The 19,317-nt window shown below is 53.1% G+C and overlaps 1 protein-coding gene across 1 annotated transcript in view; it reads left to right on the top strand.

The window, feature by feature from the left end:
- The first annotated feature begins 2,242 nt into the window (after positions 1-2,242).
- Positions 2,243-19,317, top strand: part of SH3BP4 (SH3 domain binding protein 4) — a 34,503-nt gene continuing 17,428 nt past the window's right edge. Inside the window, exon 1 of the mRNA XM_063400004.1 lies at positions 2,243-2,360. The gene's annotated coding sequence lies outside the window, so the exon portion shown is untranslated. The remainder of the gene's footprint in view (positions 2,361-19,317) is intronic.

Here is a 19,317-nt window from a genome sequence, read left to right as displayed (position 1 = left end):
GGCCGGGGTGCTCTGATATTTCACATGGAAGCGGATTTTATCTGGTTCAGGTTTGGGAACACTCCCTTCTGGAAGGTTTTGGGAACTCAGGGTTCATGGCTGGGCTGCTGCTGTGTCTGTGAGAGCATCCCTGCCCCTGCAGGGGTTGGAATGAGATGGGCTTTAAACCATTCCATGATCCTCCTGGTGAGGAGGATCCATGCTTCAGCCCTGGGGAGGGGATTGGTGTTGCTGACTTTGAGGCCCATCAGACCCAGGTCCAGATGTCCAGCCCCTGTCTGCAATTCCCAAGGCAGCATCAGAGCAAAAACGAGCTGCTCTCCTCCCAAAAAAATCTGGCTACGCTCACATACCTGACCCATGGGAATGTCATCCTGGACGAACCCTGCTCCGAATAACTGCTCAGACCAACAATTTCACCCAGCTTTGTGCCTGAGAAACACCACAGAGGGGAACGAACAGAGAAATGAACTTTACCACGGAATTCCTGCAAGACAGAATCCCAGCACCACAGAAAAGCCTGGCCTCCTTATAAGGGGCATTTTGTCCGGGGCTAATTGCTCCCCTCCCCTCGTTAGCGCTTCCTTGCTCTGAGCTGCTCCCGAGCATTGCAAATGTTCCGAAAACAGAGAAGGATGGATGCATATGGAATGCTCATCCCTCCATCCCAGGCTCGGCACCAGCAACGTGCCCGAGGCACATCCTAAGCCCTGGGAAAGCTGCTCCTAGGATAAGCAACTGTTGTCACCCACAGATTGCTGATTTTTGATGGACTCCAAGCACAGTTTTGGCACCTGGAGATGTGATTTTTTTTCCCTAGGGATCATGAGGATGCTGAGCTAGAACTGTAGATTCTTGTACACCTCCTCCACCCCATTGGAAAAGACACTTTAGTCCCCAAAGCCACTCAAGGTGCCAGCCCAAGACAGGAATAATTTTGCACTTTCCGATATCCAAAAAATGGGGAATCATGCCAGGGATGGAAAAGACGAATAAACCAGCAACTCAAGTAGCAATTTTAATGAGATTTTTGCAGGGGCAGAGGGACAGGAGCACCCCAGGCTCGGTGCTAAGGCACACATGGGAGCAGCACCCAGCACAGCTGCATCCCAGGTGCCATCCCAGGTGCCATCCCAATGTTTTCCACTGGCAAAACAGGATGGAAATGCCCTGTTGCAGTTAGAGAACTGGGTTACCCGGCTGCAGGGAGCTCACCTTGGACAAACCCCAAAGCTCCCAAAATAATGCTGCAGAAAAGAGCTCCTAAGGGTGCTTGAAGTGGTTCTGTGTGGCTCGTTTTGGGAAGCCAGGAAAAGACTTGGATGAGGCTGGGAAGTCCCAGCTGAGCCCCAGGATGGGGTCTGGCCATGCAAGGACTTGCAGCCACCCCACTTTTGTCTCAGCCCAGCCAAAACTCCATCTCCTTCTGCCACGCTGGGTGCAGGAGGAGCCAGCACCAGGAAGAGGAAATTTAATCATCAGATCCCGATTAAACCCAGGAAAAAACAAGGAGGGGGTGGGAAGAGCAGTGGCTCGAGTAGCCCGGACCCATCTGCTCCAGTATTTCTTGCTCAGCTGCTTTTCTAAAGTGTGTTCCATCAGGAGATGGCCACTGTGGTGGTGTTGGTGGCCACCACCTCTGGGTGCACTTCGTATCCATCCCTGTCCTGTTGCATTGATGCTCCTGGTATCCCATTTCCAAACCCTGTGTCTCAGCTGGGCAGCACAACCCCAGGATGGGATAGCTCCCTCAGCCTATGGGATTTTAGGGAGCACAACCCCTATTTTCCAGCATTGGGTGCTGTGGGAAGCTTGGAAGCAACTGTCCGACCGTGGTTAACGCAAGAAATCAGGGTTTAGCGTTTCCCTCCGTGCTTCTGCTGCCTTTCCCACCCCGTGGAGAGCAACAAGGGCGGGATTTCTGCTTTACCAGGATTTCGCAGCTTCGCTTCCGTGACAAAAACGGCCAAAAAAAAAACCAAAAGGGAGGGGGTGGGGGGGAAGGGGCCATAAACCCTCACCACCGGGCTGGGCTGGCGTGATTTTCCCCGGCGCTCGCCCCGTGCACAAGGGCCCCTCCCGCCCGCTCCCCCGTCCCCGTCCCCGTCCCCGTCCCCGTCCCCGTCCCCGTCCCCGTCCCCGTCCCCGCTCCCGCATCCCTCTCCCCTCCCCACGTGTGGTACACGAGCATCGCCCCCCCCGCGCCCCCGCGGGGCCACGCCCCGGCCACGCCCCGGCCACGCCCCGGCCACGCCCCGTGACGTCAAAGCGGGCGGGCGCGCGCGGGCCGTGCCGGCGGAGGCGCGCCCGGGAGCGCAGCGGGGCCGGTCCCGGTGCTGCCGGTGTCGGAGCGGGCGCAGGTGAGAGCCGGGAGCCGGACGAGCCCGGGGGTTACCGGGGATGGGAGCGGCTCCCCGCGGGCTCCCGGGGCCGCCAGGGAAAAGTTTGTAGCGGCGGCGCCGGGAGGGCGGTGGTGGCGGTGGCGGTGGTGGTGGTGGTAGAGGGTCGGGGCTGAGCCAGCGGCGGAGCGCGGCTGGGGAGAGTGTGAGTGTAGGAGTGTGAATGTTTGAGTGCGTGAGACTCCGTGTGCCTCTTGTGTGGCACTGTGCGTGTGTGTGTGACCGTGTGTGAAGTGCCCTCCGTGCCTATGTGTGTGGCTGTGTGTGACAGCGTGGGGCTGTGACACGGTGCGTGTGTGACTGTGAGTGTCCTCTGCGGGGCTCTAACTGTGTGCGTGTCCTGTTTGTGTCCGAGTGTGGCCGTGTCGTGTGTCCTGTGTGTGCCACTTGGTGCGTGTGCCGTGTGTGACTGAGCGTGTCACATGTCCCCTGTTTGTGTCCCTGTGTGTGTGACCGTGTCCCCTGCGCCTGTGGCTGCGTTTTGCCCTCGGCGTTCGTGTCCCCGCGCCGTGTCCCCGCTGCCATGCGGTGTGTCAGGGTGTAACTTGTGACCGCCGCACGCGTGGCTCCGTGTCCCCGGTCCTTGGGAGATGCCGTGTGGCGGCGGTGCGCACCCGTTGTCCCCCAGGTCCCGCTGGTACCGCCACGGGGGGATGAGGACGATGGGTACCGGCTCCCAGGGTTGTCACCCTGCCGGTGTCCGACAGCCAGGGCGGAGGGGCCGGGCTGGCTCCTCTTCCTTATCGGCCCCAGCTGGGACGCTCCGGGGAGCTCGGGGCTGTTTCGAGCAGCATTCCACTGGCTGTGCCTGGCATTCGTTTTCCAGGAGGATTTTCCCAGCTGGGGCTCGCCGAGGGGTCGCTGACCTCGTTGCTCCTTGCTGGCTGCCCGGGGGGGATGCCTTGGGAGCGAGGGATGCTGCGCAGGGCTTGGCTTTCCAGCTGTTGCTCCTGGGACACTGTTGGGTGGGAGAGGTGGAGTTGTGCAGGTCTGTGATGTGTTGCAGGCTCAGGCTCCCAGGAGCACCGATTTTTTTGGGATTCCTGGCTGTTCAGGAGTAACTGGATGTTGCTTAGACTCAGCAGAACTTTTGTACAAAGGGGGGACGGAGGTGACCATGAGGCTGTTCCGTACCCAAATTAAACCACATCGTGTGGAAGCCCCAAGCCCCAGAGGAGTTGTGGGATGTGGGATCAGGTGGATGCAAATTCCTAGCGCTGCATCCCTTGCTCTGGAATGCCCATCACAGCCTTTCCCCCCCCGCCATCCTGTCCTTGATGGCTGATGCTCCTTGAGATTTGCAATGATTAAGTTTTGGCTGTTAATTAATATATACTTTGCAAGTTAATAATTTGGTTGCGCTGAACGGAGCAGGAGCTTGGGTAGGAGTTGGAGTTGGAGGCGTGTTGTGTTGACAGCTCTGTCTGGATGCTGAGGCTCTGGAGTAAAGATCCATCCTTGATTTCCTCGTGCCTAACTGCAGCAGCGAGATGCTTCAATTCCCCTTAAAGTAAAAAATAATTCTTGATAATGAGAACAACATCCTCCTGGGATGAGTTGTAGCTCTGACAGGGGTTTGCCAGTTGGGTTAATGCTTGATGGCTTCAGAGAGCTTTTCCAACCTAAATAATTCCAGGATCCTTGAAGCTGTCGGGTCTCCTCCTGGCTCTTGCTTCTGCCCAGCTGTGTTGGTACCAGATGCTGCAGAAGGGACAGCATCTCTGGTGGCAGCTCTTCTCTCCTGTTGTGCTTTGTCCTTCTTTCCTTCTTTTCTCTGGAGCAGCTTGCCCTGATCAGCTGGGGCTGCCCCATCCCTGGAATGCTGGATGGGGCTTGGAGCGGCCCTGCACTCGTGGAAGGTGTCCCTGCCCATGAGGTGAACTTCGGGGTCTCTTTTAACCCAAACCATCCATGATTCCATGATGACTCCCTCAGCTTTCCAGGTTCTCCATGTTCTTCCCACAGAGAGCTTTTTACCCCCCTGGTCACTCATAGCAAAAGAATTCCCACTTTTCCCATGACCCCCCATCCCATGGACCTGCAGCCTTCGCTGAGCACATCCCCTCCTGGCCGGGGAATTCTGCAGGCAGAGATGCCAGCTTTCCATGGATATATATTTCCAAAATAACCCCGTTTGGGCCATGGAAGGGAATGTGCCTTTCAAAAATAGCAGCTTCGTTACTTTCAATCAACCAAAGCCGGAGCAGCGTGGAGCAATTGCAGCCTCGGCGCTCGACATCCTAATTATGTTTGCCTTTTAATGAGAGGGAAACTATTTGCGAAGCTAAAATATTTATTTTAGCCTGGTGGGGTTGCTCGCAAGAGCTTGTGTGGATGGTAAGGAGGTGATTTAGACACTGTGTGGGGGTTTGATTTTCTTTTTTTTAATGGGAAAAGCATTTAAATATGGCAAGAGGCTTTTTCGTGGCCGGGGCTGTCTGTGCAGAGGGAGGTGGCAGCTGGGGAGGTCTAGGAATTTGCATCCTCCTCAGTCTCCTTGGTTCCAAGTGGTCTGAGAGTTACATTGCCTCCTGGCTCCCTGGGTGGGTTTCTGCCAGCAGCTGGCACCGGAGTGAATGCAAATGACCTCACCCCGGAGCCTCTTGGCCTCGGGTTTGGCACCTGCCTTTTCTTTCCTGCACAAAATTCGTCCTGAAAGCACCTGAGCTTTGCAGGCTGGCCCGGGGGCTCCCCAGGAGATGCTGAGGAGGTAGGATTGGTTTTTATAGAAGTATGGAATTTCTTGAATTGGGAGGAACCCGCAAGGATTGTCCAGTCCAGCCCCTGGCCCTCACAGACACCCCAACAATCCCACCCTGTGCATCCCTGGCAGCGTTGTCCAAAGGCTCCTGGAGCTCTGGCAGCCTCAGGGCCATGCCCATTCCCTGGGGAGCCTGGGCAGTGCCCAGCACCCTCTGTGGGGAAGAACCTTTCCCCATTATCCATCCTAACCCTGCCCTGGCACAGCTCCAGCTGTTTCCTTGCTTACTGTCCCTGGACACAGAGAGCAGGGGATGGCAACACCCAGGAAAGTTTTATAGCCAAATGTTGACTTCCCCAGTGACCCGTGAGGAGTCAGGTTTGAAATAAGGGCATCACCCGCTGGGAAATATGTTTCTGGTAATTAACTGGGATATCTTAACTGGAACCCCTCTGCTCTGGGGCCAGGCTGGGAGAGCTGGGGATGTACGTCTGTAGAAGGGAAGGCTCCAGGGAGAACTCAGAGCCCTTTCCAAGGTCTAAAGAGGCTCCAGGAGAGCTGGAGGGGGATTTGGGACAAAGGATGGAGGGACAGGACACAGGAAATGGCTTCCCACTGCCAGAGGGCAGGGATGGGGTGGGATATCGGGCAGGAATTGTTCCCTGGGAGGGTGGGCAGGCCCTGGCACAGGGTGCCCAGAGCAGCTGTGGCTGCCCCTGGATCCCTGGCAGTGTCCAAGGCCAGGCTGGACATTGGGGCTTGGAGCAGCCTGGGATAGTGGAAGGTGTCCCTGCCCATGGCACTGGATGGGCTTTGAGGTCCCTTCCAGCCCAAACCATTCTGGGATTCTCTGATGGCTGCGGCAAGGTGTGGGTGCTGCTGGGGTTCCCTGCCCTCTGGACAGTGCCCTGCCAGGATGCAGGAGGCATCTCCACCGCCAGCACCAGCTCAGGGCCCATCCCAAGCCACTCCCCAAAATTTGCAGAGCCAGATTTAAATGCACAGAATGCGTCCCGCATTGCATCCCTGAGCGGGTGCTGCTTCTCCTCTTGGCCAACAATCCCTGCATTAGCCCTGCCCAGGGCTTGAGCACAGGGCTGGCATTGTCTGGGGACCTTGGCAGCACCGTGCCAGCCTTGGCTGGGGCAGGGAGCACGTGGCTCTGCCGGCACTGGCGCAGGGAAGATCCCGCCGACAGGACTTGGAAGCAGAGGCTGGAGGGGCAGGAGGAACCCTGGGCTGCTCCTGGTGGGGGTGGTGGGGCTGAATCCTGCCCGTAAAGGAGCCGAAGGGTTGGTGTCACCAACCTGTGGGGACACCCGGGCAGCTCTGCTGGTAATTGTGAGGCTGCAGGGTTTGTTACATTCAGAAGGATTTGCAGCCCCAGCTGGCTTTGTGGCCATAAATGATGTTTGGGGTTTTAGGAAGGGAAAAAGGGGAAGGCTCGTGCAGGATCCACAGCTTTGGCACGTGCATGTTCTGACAAGTCCCTTTGCTTCCCGAATGAGGCGGAGGGACTTGCTCCCAGCAGCTCAGATCTGGTTTTTAGTGCTCAAGTGATGCCCCAGTTCCATTAACACCACAACCATCCACACCCAAGGATAATTTTTGAGGGTGCCTGTGGCATCTTGTGCTCCTCCTTTCAGCCAGGGTCCTTAATTTCTCCTGGTGGTCCTGGAAGTGATTTCTGTTTCTGTAGGCTCCTAAAGAAAAGTGTGGGAGTATGGATAGTGATGTGTGTGGATGGCTTACAGCAGCAAGGAATGCAGGAGTACATGAAATCCCTCTGCTGCCTCAGAGGGGCTGTGGGTCCAGGTGTTTCCCAGGGTAAAGTCAGTTTTTTGTGGATAAAAGAGCAAACCATAAAACTTCCAACTCTTTCCTTGTGTCCCTGGATTCACTTTTTGTTCCTCTGCTGGGAAGCTGGCATTTTTGGGTGGGTTGCGTGATTTTGGGAGGAATCCCTCGGTGTGCCACAAGCAGCATTTCCTGGCTTCAATCCCATTTTTGGGTGGCCAAGCTGCTGCCCCTCCGCTGGGAACCCCATGAGCGGTGCCCCCCAGTCCCAGGGCATATTTCTGTTGTTGACCTTGCTGATTCCATGTGGATTTGTGCAAGGGGTTATTTTTGGTGCCGGGAGGCAGCCATTCTCATTCCCAGCTGGCATATCAATGGCAGAGGCATGCTCTCATTCCCCAGCTCCTGGGGCTAAAGGAGGGTTCCTGCCTTTTCCTACCTGAGTGGGTGTTCCCGCTCCGCCCAAGAGAGAGGTGGTGTCAAATCCAGCTGTGGGAAGATGGCACATCCCATCTCCTCTTCGTAAGATCCTCACAGAATCCCAGATTGGTTTGGGCTGGAAGGGACCTGAAAGCCCTTCCCATTCCACTGCCTTCCAATGGGCAGGGACACCTTCCACTGTCCCAGGCTGTTCCAAGCCCCAGTGTCCAACCTGGCCTTGGACACTTCCAGGGATCCAGGGGCAGCCACAGCTGCTCTGGGCACCCTGTGCCAGGGCCTCCCTACCCTTCCAGGGAACAATTCCTGCCTAATACTAAATTTCTTTCAGTTTGGGAGAACAATCTTGTAGCCTCGAACCTCTGTATATGAAAATACAAAGGTGGAAGGTGGCCCAGCCACTTGATCTGTAATCACTCTGGTGTTTCTTCCAGGTGATATGGCTTCAAAATGAAAGAGAGTAGGTTTAGATGGGATACTGGGAAGGAATTTCTCCCTGTGAGGGTGGGGAGGCCCTGACACAGGGTGCCCAGAGAAGCTGTGGCTGCCTCTGGATCCCTGGCAGTGTCCAAGGCCAGGTTGGATGGGGCTTGGATCAACCTGAGGCAGTGGAAGGTATCCCTGGAATGGCAGGGGGTGGAACTGGATGAGCTTTGAGGTCCCTTCCAAACCAGATCATTCTGGGATTGGGTGATTTTTCATCATCTGGCTGCTTTTGTGTAAATTGGAGGGATGGTGATGCACATCTGGTTTGCAGTCCTGTTAAATGATGGGAAAACTATAATAATAATAATAATAATAATGATGATGATGATGATGATGTGAAAACCTTTCCTTCTCACCGTTCTCTGCATTCTCTGGAGTTGATTCCTTCTCCTACCCTGCAGGAGGGTCACCCCGGGGACCACCCCATCATTTCCAAGAGGGGAAATCATTGCCGTGGAGCCAAACCAGATGCTTTCTAGCTGACTCCAGAACATTTTTTCCCCAGCACAGACTCCTGGCTGCAGTGTGGGATCGTGGTGAGCCTTGCTCATCCCGTGCTGCACAAGCTCCGTGCTTCCCTCTCTCCGGGGGTAAATCCAGCTGCCGCCCTTCTGCCGCCACTCCGCCTGGATAAAGTACTTCAGGTCATCCCTACCAAGTGTTTCAGGTCGTTTTTGGGGGGCAGGGTCGGCGTGGTGTGTGGCCTTGTTTGAACAACGCCGGCTGTTTCCTTAGGAACAGGGAGAAAAAGCCTTTTTTGGAACGGAACAATGGTGCGGCGCCGGCTGGGTCAGTGAGGAGGAGCAGGGCAAGGAGGTGTTTTATGGGCACTGCTGCTGGAAGCAATGATCCTAAAGGTCTTTTCCACCCTCAGTTAGGAATCTGGGATGAGTCCAAGAGCAGGTTTGGTTGGACTTCTTAGTGTGTGTCCGGGGCCAGGTGCAGCATCCATTGTTTTGCTTGGTGTGGGGGTGGAAGATGCTCAAGTTATCAAAAACACCTCCACAGGTAAAGTGTGGAGAAAGGGAGCAGAAAAAAAAAAGCAGGAATTGGAGTAACAGATGCAGTGGTCACACGGGGAGTTCAGCCCAAAGTCTCCCAAGTCTCACACACCTCTGGGACTGAGAGCATTGCAGCCCGGGTCGTGTCACTGTGGGAGATGTTAAATCCCTAATCCCTGCCTCATTCCCTGCTGCTGCTCCCTCCTCTTGGCTCACATCCGTTCCCAGAGCGGCTGCTGGGTCCCTCGGTGCAGAGGCTGCCACGGCTAAAATTAAACAAAGAGAAACTTCCCATTTTTTGTGAGCGCTCCAGCTTCCGGAAAATGGCAGCGCGGTGGAGGCAGGCAAACAAAACAAGGCGTCCCCGGCCAGAAAAAAAAACCCCTCCTCACCTCAGAGGCATTTCCTTGCTTTCATTCCCCCCCTCTCCAGCCTCTCTCCCTCCCCATCCTGGCTGCTCCATTGGAAACCTGCCATCAGATTAGGGCTCCCGGGGTGGGGTTGCTCTGGAAAGCGTCTCCCAGGCTCAGTCTGCATGGAAAACCTGGCTTGGGAATGGCTCTGCTCCTTCCCCCAAGTCCCTTCCGTGCTTATTTTGCCAAAAACATCCTCAGAGGGAATTTTTGGGTTGCATGTGGCTGCACCTTTGGGGCAAGTTGAGCTGTCTGGATCCACAAGGAAGCGCAGGGAATAGTTCCCAATGGACTTGGGAGCAACTGATCCTTGCAAAGGACAAGGTTTGGGGGTAGGAAAAAAAGGGGAGGAGATGCTTGAGTGCATCCTGAAAAAAAGGAGGTCTGTGAGTCCATCCCACAAAAGCAAGACCTGTGTGAGTGTATCCTGCAAAAAATAAGGAGGAGATGAGGAGTGCATCCCAGAAAAAGGAGGAGGAGATCTGTGTGAGTGCATCCCAGAAAAAAAAAAGGCAGGAGGAACAGATATGTGGGTAGATCCTGGATAAAAAGAGAAGTGCCAAGTGCATCCCACAGAAGGAGAAGGAGATGTGTGGGTGCCTCCTGGAAAAAAGAGGATCTGTGCGAGTGTATCCCGCAAAAAAAAGGATGAGAAGATGAGTGGTGCCTCCCTTAAAAGGAGGAGACTGAGGTAAATCCCACAAAAAAAAGAGAGAAAGTGCATCCCAGAAAAAGAAAGAGGGGATGCCCAAGTGCATCCCACAGAAAGAGAGGAGGAGAAGGGAGGAGTGCATCCCACAGCTTGCCTTCCTTTGCTCCAGCTCCTCCTTCCCTGTTGGCTGCAGGTTTCTTGGACAGAGCCTCTGCATGAATGGTACTTCTGCAGGGATGCATCCTGTGATTGCTCAGATGAGACAAGTGGGATTTTTGGAGAAAGGGAAGGAAAACCTGGCATCCCTGGCACTGGGATGGGTTATTTTGGGGGTGTTTTGTGCCTTTTTTTTTTTTTTTTTGATAGCTTCTCAGAAATCATCTCCTTTCCAGCAGCTGGGCTTTTCGGGGAGTGAGACCACAAAACAAGGCTTTCCTGGGGTCTTTGGAAGTGTTTTCCGTGGTTTTCTGGGAATGGACCATGGACAAAGTATTTTCTGTCCCTGGGGGTGGCAATTACCTCGTCAGCGAAGCAGGGCTGCTAGTGCTGGCCTTGTCCAGCTCGTCATTCCGAGGGCTGCCTAGGAAGGATGCTCTGGGATGGGGATATCAGTGTTGTGGCTCTCCTCTGCTGCCTGGCTCTTCATATCCTGCTCAGCCTGGAAAACAGGTGAAGTTTTGGGGGATTTGGGGTTGTTTTTTTCACAGAGAGTTGTTGGAGTCAGCAAACACTGCAGAGAAATAGCTCGGTGCTGTCAGTGCTTCCAAGTAATTTTTCCCGTGTCTCTCCTGCTGCTCCCAAGCTGTGGCCCCTGCTCCCCAGGGAGAGCTGCCTGAAAGTTAATCGCCGCTGAAAAATGCTTTAATTAACTCAATTAGCCAGATGGTCCATCTGGGCTCCTGCAGAGCCTGATGAGGTCCCTGGAATGAGGTCGCAGCTCCACCCTGGTGACGGGGAGGACACAGGGACTCATCCAAATCCCCATGGGATGTGCTGTGCTATCCAGAGCATCACTGCTCCTGGACCTGCAGTGGGATGTGTTTGACAAGGGCATGGAGTGACAGGACAAGGGGGAATTGCTTTAAATTCACAGGTTTAGATTGAAAGGTTAGATCGGGTATTGGGAAGGAATTGGCACCCAGAGGAGCTGTGGCTGCCCCTGGATCCCTGGAAGTGTCCAAGGAGAGGTTGGATGTGGCCTGGAGCCACCTGGGCTAGTGGAAGGTGTCCATGGGAACAAGATGGGCTTTAAGGTGTTTCCAGCCCATGACTGTGCACCTTACCCTGCCACGGGACGTCCCTGAGGCTCCTCCCAGGTCGGAGCAGCCGCTGCTCTGCCTGTTAACAGGAACTCCCAAAACATCCACCAAATCCAGGACACGGCCAGGCATGGAAAGAGTGAGCAGAGAAAAGCTCTGCATGCTGTTTGAGCAGAGGAATGCAGGGCCCTGGAGCAGGGATTTGGGAAGGGTGAGTGTTTAACCCCCTGTATGCACTGTCACCATTCCATCCCAGCATTGGCTCTGTGTGTTGGGCTCTGTTTTAGAGCCTGGACTTACAGACATCCCGAGGGAAGCTGGTTTTCCTGGCTGTGATGGAAACCTGAGCGCAGGCAGGTGGAGATGCATCCTTTAGGCAAAAGGGCAAAAGGGAGGAATGCGTGTCCTGAACGGTTTGGATACCACTGGAAAATGGTGCAGGGAAACTGAGGCACTGGGTATCAGTATTTCTCCATGGGAGGGTTAAACCATGGTCTCTGCAGTCGTGGTGCCCACGTCTCCAAAAATGGGCTCCAAAATCACTCCAAAAGGGCTTTTTTGGGGGGGTTGGGGGGAAATAAATCAGTGAGGGACTATTTGCTGTTGGGCCTAATTTTCAAGAGATTGTGGTCACAGAGTGGTGGTGCTGCATCAGATGCTCCCCTGGCTTGGAGAGGGAAGGGGAGGTGTTTTGCTTTGGGAAAGGGCAGATTTAATTCCTGCTTTAAGGCAACTGAGCTTGGGACAGAGGGTAATTCCCAGTGGAAATGCTGGCAGGGAGGTGATGCTGCTGGGCACCCCCAGGATGCAGAGCATCTTCCTTTGGGATGAGCGTCCACTGCCCAGTGCTCCTGCCTGGAAAGGTCCCAGCTCATCCTCAGCTCCAAAACAGTGCAGAGTTCAAGCCATCTCTCTGATTCCTTCCTTCTTCTGTGGATGGGAATCATTTGGAAGCAGAGCCTATCCATGGAAATCCCACACTCCATAGTGCTGCAAACACTTCTGCCTCACTTTTGCCTTTCACTAGAAAATCCTCATCCCCCTTCCTGCACAAAAAAAAAAAATTGTGAGTAATGCTGGAGAAATTTGGGATGAGGCCCAGAAAATGATCGGATATCCGGCTAAGCAGGGCTCTGACTTGTGGACTGAAAGCTCCCAAATGAATAATACAGGAGGAGGAATGGCAGATTTCGAAGGATTATATTTTTCTGCTGTGCTCTGTTTTATCTCTCTTTAAATCTTCACTCTGCAAAACTTGGGAATGGCTTTTTTTTTAATCTCCTCAATATATTTGTTTTGTGCTCAAGAAATAACACATTTCCCGTCGCCCTGTTAAAAGCAGAGCTGATGGTATTTAAAAATAATGCTGGTGCCAGTTGTCTTGTGATGCACATCATGTGTTCTGGCTGTAAATGTTTTTTACTGGGATCATGCATGGCAAAAATAATAAGAAGAAAAAGCTGAATTCACTATAAAAGTGGGTTGTTGGGAGGCTAAAATGCTAGTGGATGTTGCCCTAAGGAATAATGGGTGGTGGTGGCTGCCTCCCTTTTGGTTTTCTTTCCTCCTTCTGGACCCTGCTGAAAAAGTTCCCATTTTTTTCCCTGTTGATCAAGTACTTAAGTCATTCTTCTAAATATAAATCTCTCCTGATGCGTCAGCTGTGCCTGGGATTTCACTTCTTTTATGTGGCACTTCAAGCAAGTTTTAATTAAAAAAAAAAAAAAAAAAAAAAAAAGAAGAAAGGTCCATCTGCATTGGTTTGATATTTAGGGAGTTTTTTTCCTCCCCAGAAGCGTGTCTAATTCCAGCCTGACCCTGCAAAGTCCTGCAGGCTGCATGTGGCCATCAGCTGATTGTGCTGGAGAGCATCCTCAGCTCCTGGAAAGTTCTTGCTGTGTCCTGCTTGGAATCAGGGAATGGGTTGGGTTGGAAGGGACCTTAAAGCTCATCTCATTCCAGGGCAGGGACACCTTCCACTGTCCCAGGTTGCTCCAAGCCCCAGTGTCCAACCTGGCCTTGGACACTTCCAGGGATCCAGGGGCAGCCACAGCTTCTCTGGGTACCCTGTGCCAGGGCCTCACCACTTTGACAGGGATGAATTTCTTCCCAATATCCCACCTCTGCCAGTTTAAAGCTGTCCCCCCTTGTCCTATCCCCCCAGGCCCTTGTAAAACATCTCCCATTCCCTGAAAGTCCAAGTCTTTTCCTCAGGGCTGCTGTCTGTCAGTGCTGCTTCTCATGGCAGACCTGTCCCATCACTGGCACCAACATCTGCTGGATGTGACCAACACTGAGATATGGAAGAGCTCGATCCTAACTAGGGAAAAAAAAAATCTGGGATGTCGATGTTGCTGTGGAAGATGCTGAGAACCAGGAGGTGTTGTCTGGGCAGGTCGGTGAGGGTGCCATGGGTTTGTCTTCTCTAGCCAAGAGCCTGCTGCTTGCAGCCCTGTGTTTTGGGTCTGGAAATTAAAACACATCACTGTGGTTCTCAAAGCAGCCTCCAAGCAGAGTTGGTGGTGGGATTGAAGTTGTTTTGAAAAATCTGTAAATGGAGTGGATTCTGTGTTGCTCATGGCCTGCTGACCCAGGGAAGCTGTCCCTGAATATGTGGGCCTTTTTAACCTCAGTTTAGTCCTTACTTTGTGAAAAGTGGTGTTCTCGTAGAGACAGGGGACAAGCTTTGGCTCCTCTGTGTCTCCTGTGTGGCTCTCAGTGGCTTTCCTCTAATTTGGGCACTTGTGTGTTGGCCCAAGGCCACCCCTTATCACAGCTGATAAAGCTTCACCCCTAATTCAAGCTCCAAAACCCCCAAATTTAGCTCTGTGGAATCTTACGGAGAATCGGGAATCGAGCAACCTGGTCTAGTGGAAGCTTTGCCCATGGATGGGCAAGGAAAGGCTTTAAGGTCTCTTCCAACCTAAACCCTTCTGGGATTCTATGAAATTTCAGTGGGAATGAATGGACCACGTGGCTCTGGGGCCCCATCAGGGAGGCTCTGAGGTTCCTCTTGGGCAATGAGAAGCCAGGGCAGATCCTTCCAGCCTTGCCTGAGGCTGACTTCTTGGAGCCAGCAGAGAGGGAATAACTTGTCCTCTGGAAATGTTTCCTCTGTGGTGGCTCGGAGTTGTCCCTTTTTTAAGGGGTGCTCTTGTGCTCTGTGTCTGGTACACACAAGGGAGGTGTTTTGTCCTTATGAGTGCAATGCAGAGAGTTGTAGAAATCACTCCACTACATCAATAAAGCTCTGCCTTGAGCAGGGAACAACTTGCCATGGCTTTAGAATGACTTTCAGGTGTCATTTTAATTTTGCCTGGTGACTAACGCTGCAAAAAATGTGTTTGAGATTCAACCCTGCTTCGTCCAGCAAGGAGAGTAATTTTGAGCAGAGACTTTTGCCAAGTTTGCATAAATTACTATTTCTGTGCCAGAGCATCTTGCTAAATAAGGGGCATGTATCCCCAAAATGGCTAAATGTAATGGCTAATCCTGGCCCAGGGAAGCAGCTTTGCCATCACACACGGTGGAGGCTGTAGAGAGGACTTTGGCTCTTGCCTCACACCACAATAATCCTGACAAGGGCCTTGTGTGTTCTTAATGAAGCTGCAGTTCAAAGTGCGTGACTTTGCTTGCAGGTAAAGCCTGCCCATAAACATTTGGGGCTTAAAAGTGATGAAATTGGTTTCTTATCAGCCATCTGACCCACGGTGATGGGATTGAGCAGCTCTTACCCTGGCAAGACCGAAACAACAAAACCCCGAAGCAGCTCCGAGACCGAAACAACAAAACCCTGAAGCTCTGACAGACGGGGGTGGGGGGTGTTGTTGTTTTGGTTCTTTTTTTCCCCGTCATGGCACTCCTGATGCTGTGGAAAACGCTCGGAGCCACTGCTTGGATGCTATCTGACCTCCCTCACCCCCAGGTTGAGTTAATTTGCAGGTTGCACGGAGTCTCTGTGCAGTCTGATGGGCTTTAATTTCAGGGTAATTAATTAAGCAAGCAGGCGTGGTGTTTGCTCTTGTGTTGCATAAACAGCAGCCAGTTTTGGTCTATCTCAGGCACCCTCCTGGCTGGCAGGCAGGCAGAGGTAGGTGTGTGCACCTGGAAAGCTCATTCCCGCCCCTGGAAAAGCTGTAAGCTAAATTAAAGTGAGGACTTGTGCTGCTGAAAACCACCTAAAAATGAGCCATGTGGTCTTTTGTATCCATGGGATTAGTGTGGTGTTCAAAGCATGCTCTGGATCGAAGCAGGAACACTTTCTGGGATGGGTCTGCAGCTGGCTGGATTTGCAGGTGAGATCAAACCTGAGGTCCTAATGCAGGCTCTGGTTGGTTGGTTTAGATCAGATATTAAGAAGAAATTCTTCCCTGAGAGGGTGGCATGGCCCTGGCACAGGATGCCCAGAGAAGCTGTGGCTGCCCCTGGATCCCTGGAAGTGTCCAAGGCCAGGTTGGACACTGGGGCTTGGAGCAACCTGGGATATAGTGGAAGTTGTCCCTGCCCATGAGACAGACTTTAAGGTCCTTTCCAACCCCAGCCATTCCATGATTCTCTGATCTGTCCTCATATCCTCTTCTGACTTGCATCTTCACCTGGGAGCTTGCTCTCCAGGTATCTTTGCCCTTTTTCTAACATGGAAATCCCTGGTTTGTGAAATTGGGTCAAATATGGAGCATCCGACGATGTGACCAAACCCCACCTTGCCTTCCCATGAGAAGACCATCAACTCCAGCAAAGGGTTAATCTGCTTAAACCTAGATGTCGAGGGCAATCTGGTTTGGGAATGTTTGCTGAAGAGGAGCTTAAAAAACCCCTGCTGTTTTGAGGGAATTCTTTGCAATGCGTTGATTCTGTTTGTTTCTAGTCAAACACAGGAAAGGAGGTTTTTTGCTCCCATCAGCATTTTCAGCATAGCTGAGGGTGTCCTGTAATCCAGCAGCAGATCAGTGATGGATTAATCAGGAAGGTGTGCAAGAAAATTAAACCAAGGGGGTGGTTTTGTCCCAGCTTGAATGAGTTCTTGGAATCCGGAGGGGTTTCATTCATCATTGCTTGGTGTTCGTGGGCTTGCTCAGGTGGTGAGTTGGGAACAAAACCCCTTGTTTTCCCCAAAAATGGACCTCCTGACTGAGGATACCTGGAGATGGATCAGTCTTGGTGGAATACTTGGGCTGGGAGAGCTGCATGGAGTTGTGTGTGATGACCTGCTGGGAGCTGCCTCGTCTCCGGTGGTCTGCAGCTCATTTCTGCAGTTTTGTGTTGTCCTCTCTGCACCAGTTGTGGTGGCAGCCTGTCCAGCCAGCAGCACGAAAGACTTTCTTGTGCCTACCCTTCTCTGGTCACGGTGGTGGGGCTGGTTTTCCAGCCAGGAACAAGGAGAACACGTGGCATTGCAGCAGCTCCTCTCCGTCAGGCAAGGGCAGAATCAGTGAAGGGTGATGGGGACAGGGCTCTGAAGTGTTGATGCAGTTAAAGATCTGTCATCATCTCCTCTTGGGGGAAGCTCAGCAGTTCAGGGACTTTGGGTTTTGACAGCTCTTGAAGGCCAAATTAGCATCCAAATTAGCTGAGGGAGGAGAATCTGCCAGGACTGTGGCTGGAGGGTGGGAAGATGGTGAGTTGCTCCAGGATTTTCTCAATTAGTGCCTTTTGCCTTCAAGCTTCTGGATCTGGTTGATTTGAGATGGGGGTGAGGGGTTGAGTGGCCCCCCTGGGGTGATTATGGGATGGTTCTTGCAGCACCCGCAGAGCTGGGAAGCTGTTTCTCCTCCTTTTGACTTCCATGACTTCCCTTACTCTGCTCTTTGTGGGTGTTGGCCTGAGATCTCCAGGGTGACCGTGGTGTCTATATGCATTTTCCTGTTGATTCTGGGAGGATCTTTTCTTTAAAAGTATCTTATTGTGGCTCTGGAAATCTGGGTTTCATTTCTTCTCCACCACCGATTGCCTGTGTGAGCTTGGGCTGTTGCCTGATCCAGCTCAAATTTGAGTTTCCCTCCTTTGAGAGACTTCTTGGTCCATGCTTTTGGCCCTAAGCAACCTCAGGAACAGTCTTGGTTTGGATGTTGGCCAAACTCTTGGGCTTGTGAAGGACTTTGGAGGGGCTGTGAGGGCTTGGAGGAGGGTGGTTCTCCCCTGGACTCCTGTTCCATCCAAGGGTTTTAAAGCTTGAGTTTATGGCTTTTATGTTTAAGGGAGCACAGCACTGGATGTGACTTTAGGTTCTCATGGTTTTGTTGGTTCCTGTGAGACTTGTCTGGATTAAACTCCTTGCCCTGCCAGAAGAATGTCCATCCAAGGCTCCCTGATGAAAAGCCACAACACCTTTGGGAGTGCCCTGCCTGAATTAGGAAGTGTTTTCCCTTGGAAGAGCATTGGGCAGACAACAGGGACAGGGTGGACCAGGACTGAGCTCTGCCTCCTCTGATACGAGGACTGCTGGACATCAGATGAGAGCTTGTTCCTGATGGAGATGAGTTTTCCATTGCCTTCCAGCCCATCCGTGGAGTTCCTTGCTGTAGGACATTGTGAAGGCAGAAATGTGTGTGGGTTCAGGGAAAGACTGAGCAAGAGGTCCAGGTGAGGCTGCAAAATGATTCCTGTTGAGGTCTCCTTTGATTTCACTGCTTCACCAAGAGATGTTTGGGCAGACACCACCTCTGGATGTTTAACTGGCTCTGTGGAAAGGAGGAATCTGCTCTTGGGGGATGCCTTGCTCTCTGTGCTGCCATCCCGGCAGCATCCGTTGCACCGAGGACCATCCCACTGGAGACATCCCTCTGCCTTGCTTTTTTTGGGAATGCCAGAGGGGGTGGCTGGTCTTGCAGCCTGTGGTAGTGTTGAAACCATGGAGGCAAGTCCAGCTTTGTTTACTTCCCTGAGTTATCAGGACGGGCGTGCGTGTCGTGGTTTTGTTGCCGGGAAGCATTGCCGTGGAGCGGGAGGACCTGGGCTGTTGTCCCAGGAAAACCCCTTTTGTGGCCCTGTAAACCTGCACAGTGTTCCTGCTCCATGCAGCACCTCCAGCGCCTTCCTGCACTTCCAGGTTTGTTAAACCTCTGCCACACCAGCACCGCTTTCAGGAATTTGGGGTGGGCTTTGAGGTTGCTGTGGGTGCTCGAGGGTGGTGCCTCCATCTCCAGGACCCTCCTCTGCCATGGCATCAGTGCTGGGCAGCACCAGGAGGTCCTGCAGGGAAAAGTCCCTTTTCCCACCCTCAAGACTAATTTATCTTTGAGTCTCATATAGCTGGTGATGGATATCCAGCAGGACTCGTGCTCCAGAGTCACTGCTATAAAAGGAAACTTTCCTGTCCTTCCTGCTTTGCCTGTGACGGATGACATCCCCGGCAGAGAGGCCGTGACAGACACCAGCCACCAGCAGACACTGGCAGCACACACTCAGCCAAAATTGCCTTCATTCCTCTCCCTTCTCCATCAAACTGCTTGCCCTTGCCTGGCAGCAGCAGCCAAGCTGGAGCTTGAGGGCAGGATTTTTCCATGGGGCTTGGCAGGGAGCAGAGGGCACGGCATGGCACGGGGCAGGGCTCTGCTGCCGCCGCGTTGGGTGCAGTAATTCCCACATCACAGGGTGGGAATGGGCTCCAAAGCAAACCCCTGGGACGTGAGGGTGCAGCAGGAGGGGTGGGAGGTCCCGACATTTCCACAGGTCCCTTCTTGTTGGCTGGAAAAGGGACCAAAAGCGCTGTGTGTTGTGTTCCTGGCAGCTCCCGGGAGGCTCGCGCTGGGACAGATGTGTGAGTTCACACCAGGGTGTTCTTTCTGGTACAAAGAGCTGGTGTTTGGTGTTGTCTTAAGGGGCGGTTTATCTTTGCTGGGCTTGGGTGGGTTTTTTCTTTTTTTTTTTTTTTTTTTTGGAGGATGAAAGCATTGGCTTGGCAAACACAAGAGGTGGAGGAGGAGGAGATAAGAGAGAGGCAGCAGGGTCAGGAAACACTGGGATATGGGGCATGGCTGGCATAAGACTTGGGGAATGCCTGGGCCAGGTTTTTGAGGGGAAGAACTCAACAGCAGCCAGCTCTTCCCCACCCATCCCCTCCAGCAAGGCTTATGGAAGGGTCCTGGATCACCTGGAGATGAGCTACAAGGCCATCAGCCTGTTCCTTGCCACCAGCAGCTTCCAAAGCTATCCCAGCCTTGTAGGAGGCT

Source organism: Prinia subflava, chromosome 6 (assembly GCF_021018805.1).
Source record: "Prinia subflava isolate CZ2003 ecotype Zambia chromosome 6, Cam_Psub_1.2, whole genome shotgun sequence".
Classification (NCBI taxonomy): Eukaryota; Metazoa; Chordata; class Aves; order Passeriformes; family Cisticolidae; genus Prinia; species Prinia subflava.
This window is presented reverse-complemented; position numbering and strand designations above follow the sequence as displayed.